The sequence below is a fragment of the Lacerta agilis genome, chromosome 11 (assembly GCF_009819535.1).
Source record: "Lacerta agilis isolate rLacAgi1 chromosome 11, rLacAgi1.pri, whole genome shotgun sequence".
Lineage (NCBI taxonomy): Eukaryota > Metazoa > Chordata > Lepidosauria > Squamata > Lacertidae > Lacerta > Lacerta agilis.
In genome coordinates this window covers 2,972,689-2,981,626 of record NC_046322.1, presented here as the reverse complement: position 1 = coordinate 2,981,626, position 8,938 = coordinate 2,972,689, and positions in this window count along the sequence as shown.

Here is an 8,938-nt window from a genome sequence, read left to right as displayed (position 1 = left end):
CTAGAAAGAAAAAGATGAGACACTATAATATCCATTCACCTTTCCTTAAGTAATCCATAAATGAGACAGACAGACGGACATCACCTTCCGGGATGGCTCAGTCTGGAGAGCACAAGAATCTTAATCACAGGGTCGTGGGTTCGAGCCCAGCGTTGGGCAAAAGATTCCTGCACTGCAGGGGGTTGGACTAGATGACCCTCGTGGTCCCTTCCAACTCTACAATTCTATGGTTTTAAAATATAAAGTGCCATTTCTTATTCAAGAGCAAATTTCACTGGCAGAACTGAACCTGCCTCCGGAACGACAATTTTTCGAAACCTCACCCTTCTCCTCCTGCCCACTTCTGCATTCACACAACAGCCTGGATGCTTGGGGTAGGGGAGAGAGAGAGCGCTGCCTCTCCCCTGACCAGCCCCCCAGAGTGACTGTAGCTCTGTGGCTGCGGGGCATACAGGCGAAGAGGCGTAGCTCAGCGGCAGAGCATCTCCTTTGCCTGTAGAAGGTCTCAGGTTCAAGCCCAGGAATCTCCCACACCCTGGAGAGCTGCTGCCAGTCAGTGCAGACAACACTGAGGTAGGTTAAGGTAAAGGTAAAGGGACCCCTGACCATTAGGTCCAGTCGCAGACGACTCTGGGGTTGCGGCGCTCATCTTGCTTTACTGGCCGAGGGAGCCAGCATACAGCTTCCGGGTCATGTGGCCAGCATGACTAAGCTGCTTCTGGCGAACCAGAGCAGTGCACAGAAACGCCGTTTACCTTCCCGCCGGAGTGGTACCTATTTATCTACTTGCACTTTGACGTGCTTTCGAACTGCTAGGTGGGCAGGAGCTGGAACCGAGCAACGGGAGCTCACCCCGTCACGGGGATTCGAACCGCCGACCTTCTGATTGGCAAGCCCCAGGCTCAGTGGTTTAACCCACAGCGCCACCCGCGTCCCTTACTGAGGTAGGTAGAGTAGATGAAAAATCTGACTTGGCATAAGGCTACCCCTTGCATCTCCAGTCAAGAGGAACAAGTAGGAAGTGGAGACCCAGGAGAGCAGCCACCAGTCAGAGCAGGAGGCAAACTAGGTTAGAATGACACATAATTTGACAGGTTCCCATGACTCCCTGGCCGGGCTCCATGGACGCAACAGATGCACGCTGCAGTGACAGGCAGAGGTGACTTGCTGCACACACAAAACACACACCAAAACTAACAGGAGACAATATTTATCCCGGGATTCTTGAACCCACAAGAAGAGCAAGTAAGGAGCATCTAGCCTGCGTCGCTGGAGATTAGCCTTCGGGAACCAGTTTTGGGTTTGCCGGATAACGTGGCAAGGACCCCCCGCCCGTGGCTGCAAGGAAACAAGAGTTTAATGTTCCACGAAGAACTTGGGCGTATTATCTATTAACTAGAGGATCAACAGCTTCTCCCTCGTCTCGACCAAAGTCAACAGCTAAGAAGGCGGGGAGGTGGGGTGGAAGGAGCGAGGGAGAAGCCGCAAGGAAGGGGCTGCGCGCTGGGAAACAGCTGATCCGGCACCCTCTGGCTACCCCCCCTTTCCTTCTCTGGCTCTGGGCAACAGGGAAGGCACGCTATTTACGGGGGTCACAGAGCGCGCGTTCATCCGGGCAGGGGGGGTTTGTTGGTTGCAAACACTTCAAAGAAGGAACGGGTGTGTGTGTGTGTTGTGCAACTTTCCAGGCAACCCTCCCCCCCCCTCGAATTGCAAAGAGGCAGAAAAGACCTCTAGCCCCCCCCACTCCAAAATCGGGCTGCCTCCAAACCTCCCTCCCTCCCTTTGGCTCTGCAAGAGCAACAACAACACCCCAAAACTCTTGCAACAGGCCAGAAGTTTCAACTTCGACCTGCAGCAGCTGAGCGATTTGCAAAGCGAGCTGGAGATATTCAGCACGCGCGCTGGCAACCGGGAGAGAGAGGGCAGGACCTAGACCCGTGTCAGGATGTGGCCGGGGAGAGAGAAGCCCCCACCTCCCCTTGCACACCCCCCCAGCCGAGGGGGTGGGGGCGCTGTCAGCCTTGTCAAGTGGGCCGGGGGGGGGGGGAGAAGGCTGGGAGGCGCTGCTCCTGCTTGTTTACGCGTCCCCAGCCCTTTCGGGCCATGGGAAGGCTAGGGCAGCCGAGGTCGGCCCAGCCGCCGCCCCGAAGCGCCTGCAAACCCGGAGCCGGCCACCCCCTGCGCGCGCCTTGCCCACCTCCGTCCGGGGTCCCCGGCGAAAGAGGCGCCTCCGCTGGGGGGCTGCTGAGCTGACTTGGTGCCGGTGCTCCTGCCGCCGCCGCCGGGCTGCTCTTCAGGTGTGAGGAGGAGGAGGGGGGGAGTGAGAGAGGGAAGAGGGAGGGCAGAGGAGTCTGGGAGATGTAGTTTGCCAAGGGGAGGAGCAGCCCCCGAGGAGGATCCCGAGCGCGCCTCCGCCGCGCCTCGCCTCGCCTCGCCTCGCCACTCCGCCGGCCCGAGCTGCAAGCAGGCGAGCGCTAAGGCGCAGCGGCGGCCGCTCTGGAGTTGCTCTTGCAGAATCTTGCAAATCCATCCCCTCCCGTTGCAAGCCATCCCGGTCTCCGAGCGGGGCGAGAGTCCAGGGGATTCAGGCGCTCAGGGTCCCCGTTTTTTTTGGGGGGGGGGGGAATGCGGTCCTTCAGAGACAGGGGTGGCTCTATGAGTGGAGTGGACATCCGTCTGCCTGGTGGACCATGGAAGAGAGAAGTCAAACCTTTGGAGAGTTACCACCGATAAGGAGAGACAAGTTTTGTTGCAGCCGGGGCAGAGCAAGGAGTCCGTTAGTGCTGCTGCAGGTGCACCAGGACATTTCTTCTCTCTGTCATTCCTCCTCCTCTGGTCACTGCTATGGATGCACAACCTGACTTTATGTCTCCGGGAACTGCGGTCGTCCGCAAGGGATTCCCACATGGCGGGGATGATGTTGCCAGCCTTCATGTCCTAAATGGCCTCGGTCCAGTATACCTGAAGGAGCATCTCCACCTCCATCGTTCTGCCTGGACACTGAGGTCCAGCTCCAAGGGCCTTCTGGCGGTTCCCTCACTACGAGAAGCGAGGTTGCAGGGAACCAGGCAGAGGGCCTTCCTGGTAGTGGCACCCGCCCTGTGGAACTCCTTCCCACCAGATGTCAAAAACAACTTACCAGACTTTTAGAAGACATCTGAAGGCAGCCCTGTTAGTTTAATAGACTATTGTATTTTAGTATTTAGCATTTTGTTGGAAGCCACCCAGAGTGGCTAGGGAAACCCAGCCAGATGGGCGGGGTATTATTATTATTATTATTATTATTATTATTATTATTATTATTATTATGTCATGTGTGCAGACCTCTTCGCCATGCAGAGTTGGTCTGCCAGCAGGCCCAGGGCTTGGCAGAGCATCTCCTTGGGGAACCTGCTATCATCTACTTGAGTAATCTTTCATAATACAAATAGCTCGTCTCAATTATGGATCTGCCGGCACGACCCTAAATCCAGCACTGTAAGACCTGAGCCTAGGGTGGTGGGGTTCACGGCACTACCTCCCCCCCAAAGGGTCTTGTTTCTCCTATAGCTTCAGCCTTGGATCCCAGCAGAAAGCAAACATTGAGCTCCCTCTCATTGGCTTTCCTAATGGCTCATCACTTTTCTTTTAAAAAATAATTCTTTATTAAACATTCAACACATATTCACACAGCAATTTGCCATATTACAGTTTATGCACGAACACTACACATGAAAAATACAACAAAAAATAAAGAAAATAAAGAATGAAAGTAAGAAGGATAATATAAACTTCCAATTTCTTTTGTTTCCCTACTGATGGCCCATTACTCCAGGCAGTTAGGAAACTGACCTGGCTTATCCTAGAAAAACACTGTTGGAAGGGATCTCCAGGGGTCATCTAGTCCAACCCCCCCTGCAATGCAGGAATCTCAACTAAAGCACCCATGGCTCCTTGTGAATTGAAGCCATTGGTTTGAGTCCTACCTTCCAGAGCGGGAGGATAGAAAAGGTCCCTGTCTCGCAGTCTCATTTGATGGAGCCGAATGAACCTATAAAAACTCCTCCCATAATAAACCGGGGAGGGCTGGTTTATAAATGTATGAATCGCTCAGTATCTCAGCGCTTGACTTGCAACAAAATGTGGGCATTGTCTCGACTGAAAACTAGGTGACCTCAGCTGACAGAAAAAGCTCTGATTTGTGATGAGTCCAAGCTAACAATACTGCAAAAGGTCCCAGGATCTGTCCCCAACCTCTCCTGATGATGATGATGATGATGATGATGATGATGATATAACTATACCCCGCCCATCTGGCTGGGTTTCCCCAGGCACTCTGGGCGGCTTCCAACAAAAGATTAAAAATACATTTAAACATCAGTCATTAAAAACTTCCCTAAACAGGGCTGCCTTCAAATAATAATAATAATAATAATAATAATAATAATAATAATAATAATAATAATAATAATATTTTATTTATACCCCACCCTTCCCCGCCAAACCGGGCTCAGGGCGGCTAACACCAATAAAATCACAACAAAAACATAAAACAATTCATTAAAATACAGATTAAAATACAATTTAAAATCAAATCTAAACTGCAGCCTCATTTTTAAGTAGCCCACCAATCACACCAAAAGAACGAAACATCAGGGTTAAACTGAAACCAACCCAAAGGCTAGGTGGAACAGCTCCGTCTTGCAGGCCCTGCGGAAAGATGCCAAATTGTTGTTTATTTCCTTGACATCTGATGGAAGGGCGTTCCACAGGGCGGGTGCCACCACCGAGAAGGCCCTCTGCCTGGTTCCCTGTAACTTGGCTTCTCGCCGGGAGGGAACCGCCAGAAGGCCCTCGGAGCTGGACCTAGATGTACCATATGTAACAATAATGCTCTGAGCAGATACACACGGTACATTTAAAGCACATCTAATGCACATTTAAAGCACATGACTTCTCCCAAACAATCCTGGGACCTGTAGTTTGTTAAAGGTGCTGGGAACTGTAGCTCTGCAAGGGGGAAACGATAGTCCCCCTAATCCTTTGGGGCAAGTCATGTGGGGGAAATGGTGTCGGTGTCCCCAGTGGCGGACCTACATTTGGGGCCCCCCTGAAGCTTGAACTGTCATGCGGGCCCCTTCACAACCAGCAGCGAGGCCCGGGGAACCACTGTTACCTTTTTCAATGGGGTTTATCCATGACAGATCGCAACATTATTGTTATTTTTAAAATCAACTACTACATCTCATATTTGGAATGAAATTGCTGTACTGGATTATCTCACGTGTCAAAATGCGAATAACATTTTAGCTGAGATTCCTGCATTGCAGGGGGTTGGACTAGATGACCCGTGGGTCCCTTTCAACTCTTAAGATTCTATGATTATAGTTTGCACATTATTATTGTGGGGGATGAAAATTAGATCAATGGTGCACGTTACATGCATGATACTATGCATGGCATAGAATGATTTGAGTTGTGCGACTCCATTGGGTCTGCTAGGGCTTCATACCGTATCTCAGGCCCTGGCTGTCCCCGATAACAGTGCAGACAGAAGCCAAGCGGTGCTGATAGAATCATAGAATGATAGAGTTGGAAGAGACCCCAAGGGCCATCCAGTCCAATCCCCTGCCAAGCAGGAAACACCACCAAAGCATTCCTGACAGATGGCTGTCAAGCCTCCGCTTAAAGACCTCCAAAGAAGGAGACTCCACCACACTCCTTGGCAGCCAATTCCACTGTCGGACAGCTCTTAATGTCAGGAAGTTCTTCCTAATGTTTAGGTGGAATCTTCTTTCTTGTAGTTTGAATCCATTGCCCCGTGTCCGCTTCTCTGGAGCAGCAGAAAACAACCTTTCTCCCTCCTCTATATGACATCCTTTGATATATTTGAACATGGCTATCATATCACCCAAGTGGCAGCCTGGCAGTTCTAGCATTAGAGGCAGAAAAACCTGTCAATTCCTACCAGGTCACCTCTTCCTCAGCTTCCCCCCAGCCCCAAACACTGCCCCCTTTCCCCATAGGGAAGCTGCTCTACCAAACCCCTTGATCATTTCACCTGCCCTTCTCTGAACTGAAATAGGATTCCACTGCAAAGCAGCAACTCAAACAACAGCACTGCACAGAACAATCTAGCAAAGGCTTCTGCTTGGGGAAGAATCTCAGCACATCAATGCATAACTTTGAGGGTTGCAAGCAGAATCTTCTAATTTTTTTGTATATACTTATTTTATTAAATTTTCTGTTTTGCGATTTAAAATACTCATTTTTAACTCCTTAAGATATCAATGACTTCCCTTCTTCCCTTTCCATGCTTCATTTTGCATATCATAAATTCACAAAAACTACACCATTCAGTATTCCACTATTGCATCCATCAAAACTTATTTACACTGTTGAATTTATCTTAATGCTGCCAGCGTTTTTAGCTGTACACAATTATTTCCCATATATTCAATATATCTTCTCTAAACGTATATTCTTCTTGTTCTCTTATTATATATGTAAAGTCTGCAAGTTGTGCATATTCTGTCAACTTAAGTTGCCATTCTTCTTTAGTTGGGACCTCGCCCATTTTCCATTTTTGGGCTAACAAAACACGGGCCACAGTAGTAGCATACATAAATAACCTTTTTTGACACCTGGGAATTTCAGTCTGAATTATCCCCAACAGAAAGGACTCTTTTTTTCCTTTTTTGAGAAAGTACTTTAAAATATTTTTTTCAATTCATTATAAATCATTTCCCGGAAGCAGAATCATCTTAAATCCTGCTTGCGGGATTCCCAGAAGCATCTGATTGGCTGCCGTAAGAACAGGATTCTGGACTAGATGAGCCATTGGGCTAACTCAGCAGCCTCTTCTTCCATTGTTACTTTCGTACAAGACCAGGTGTAGGCAACCTAAGGCCCGGGAGCCGGATGCGGCCCAATCGCCTTCTCAATCCAGCCTGCGGATGGTCTGGGAAACAGCGTGTTTTTACATGAATAGAATGTGTGCTTTTATTTAAAATGCATCTCTGGGTTATTTGTGGGGCATAGAAATTTGTTCATTATTTTTTCCCCAAAATATAGTCTGGCCCACCACATGGTCTGAGGGACGGTGGACTGGCCCACGGCTGAAAAAGGTTGCTGACCCCTGTACAAGACATTTGGGGCTTTTGAAACTGGCTGCTGGGGTTACACAAGAGCCATCTAGCTGCACACAGATCTCCCCACAGGGCAGTAATGGATTCTGAGCCGGGTTAAAATCCCCCCTTTTGTGGAGTGGAGAAGAAGAAGAAGAAGAGGAGGAGGAGGAGGAGGAGGAGGAGGAGGAGGAGTTTGGATTTGATATCCTGCTTTATCACTCCCCTTAAGAAGTCTCAAAGCGGCTCACATTCTCCTTTCCCGTACCACCCCCCCCCCACAAACACTGTGTGAGGTGAGTGGGGCTGAGAGACTTCAGAGAAGTGTGACTAGCCCAAGGTCACCCAGCAGCTGCATGTGGAGGAGCGGGGAAGCGAACCCGGTTCACCAGATTACGAGTCCACTGCTCTTAACTACTACACCACACTACATAGGACTAATGCCAGTATAGCACTCTCCAGAGACCACTGTAAGGAGAACTGATCAGTAAATTGATCAGGTTCCACCAAACGGCACTCTTAGATATTTCAATTACTTGCAATTTTGCATGTTGCGCATTGTAACATTGGACGCTTAGCTTATACTGAGTCAGACTCTTGGTCCATTGACTTCAGCAATGTCTACACTGGCTGACAGTAGCTCACCCAAGGTCTCTCTTCCATCACTACCTGGAGTTCCCAGAGATTGAACCTGGGACTTTCTGCATGCAAAGCAGATGTTTTACCACCGAGCTGTGACTCTGGATTTGGATTTGATATCCCGCTTTATCACTACCCAAAGGAGTCTCAAAGCGGCTAACATTGTTCCTTTTCCTTCTTCCCCCACAACAAACACTCTGTGAGGTGAGTGGGGCTGAGAGACTCCAGAGAAGTGTGACTAGCCCAAGGACACCCAGCAGCTGCATGTGGAGGAGCGGAGACACGAACCCGGTTCCCCAGATTACGGGACTACCGCTCTTAACCACTACACCACACTAGCTCCTCACACTGGAAGGAGAAGATGCAACCAGAACTAACCTGGGTTCACTGGGAAACTGCATGAAAATGGCTCCAGAAATGGTCGAAAGACACAGAGATTCTTGATGCCTGGAAGCAATTTGGCCAGGTGCTTAGAATGACTCCTGTTAAGGGTGAACTTGGTAGGCTGTGCCAACAACAAAGCCCCGAGAGATAGGGAGTCGGATGCTGCATAATCTGCAGAATCCTGAGCCAGGCAAAAGTATACCATGCCTTCAACTTCCTTGATGACTACACAGGATACAGTTATTAACAACGTTCAGGGACAGCTCTGCTGGTGGAGCATGAGACTCTTTATCTCAGGGTTGTGGGTCTGCGCCTCAAAAGATTCCTTCATTGCCGAGGACCAGAATAAAGTGGACGCTCAGGTTGTGAATGCGATCCGTGTGGGAGGCGTGTTCGCAACCCATAGTGTCCGTAACCCGCAGCACTGCTTCTGTGCACGCGTGGGTCGCGATTTAGAAGAGTTTGGATTTGATATCCCGCTTTATCACTACCCGAAGGAGTCTCAAAGCGGCTAACATTCTCCTTTCCCTTCCTCCCCCACAACAAACACTCTGTGAGACGAGTGGGGCTGAGAGACTTCAGAGAAGTGTGACTAGCCCAAGGTCACCCAGCAGCTGCATGTGGACCCGGTTCACCAGATTACGAGTCTACCGCTCTTAACCACTACACAATGCTGGCTCTCAGTGTGAGGAAGATGACGGTGTCCTCCCTAGGCCAAAATAGCCACACTTTGCTTCCGGCCAGTGACTTGGTTGCTGCAGTGAAAGGAGGAACACCGTGAGCCCAAGGAAGGGACAGAGGCACAG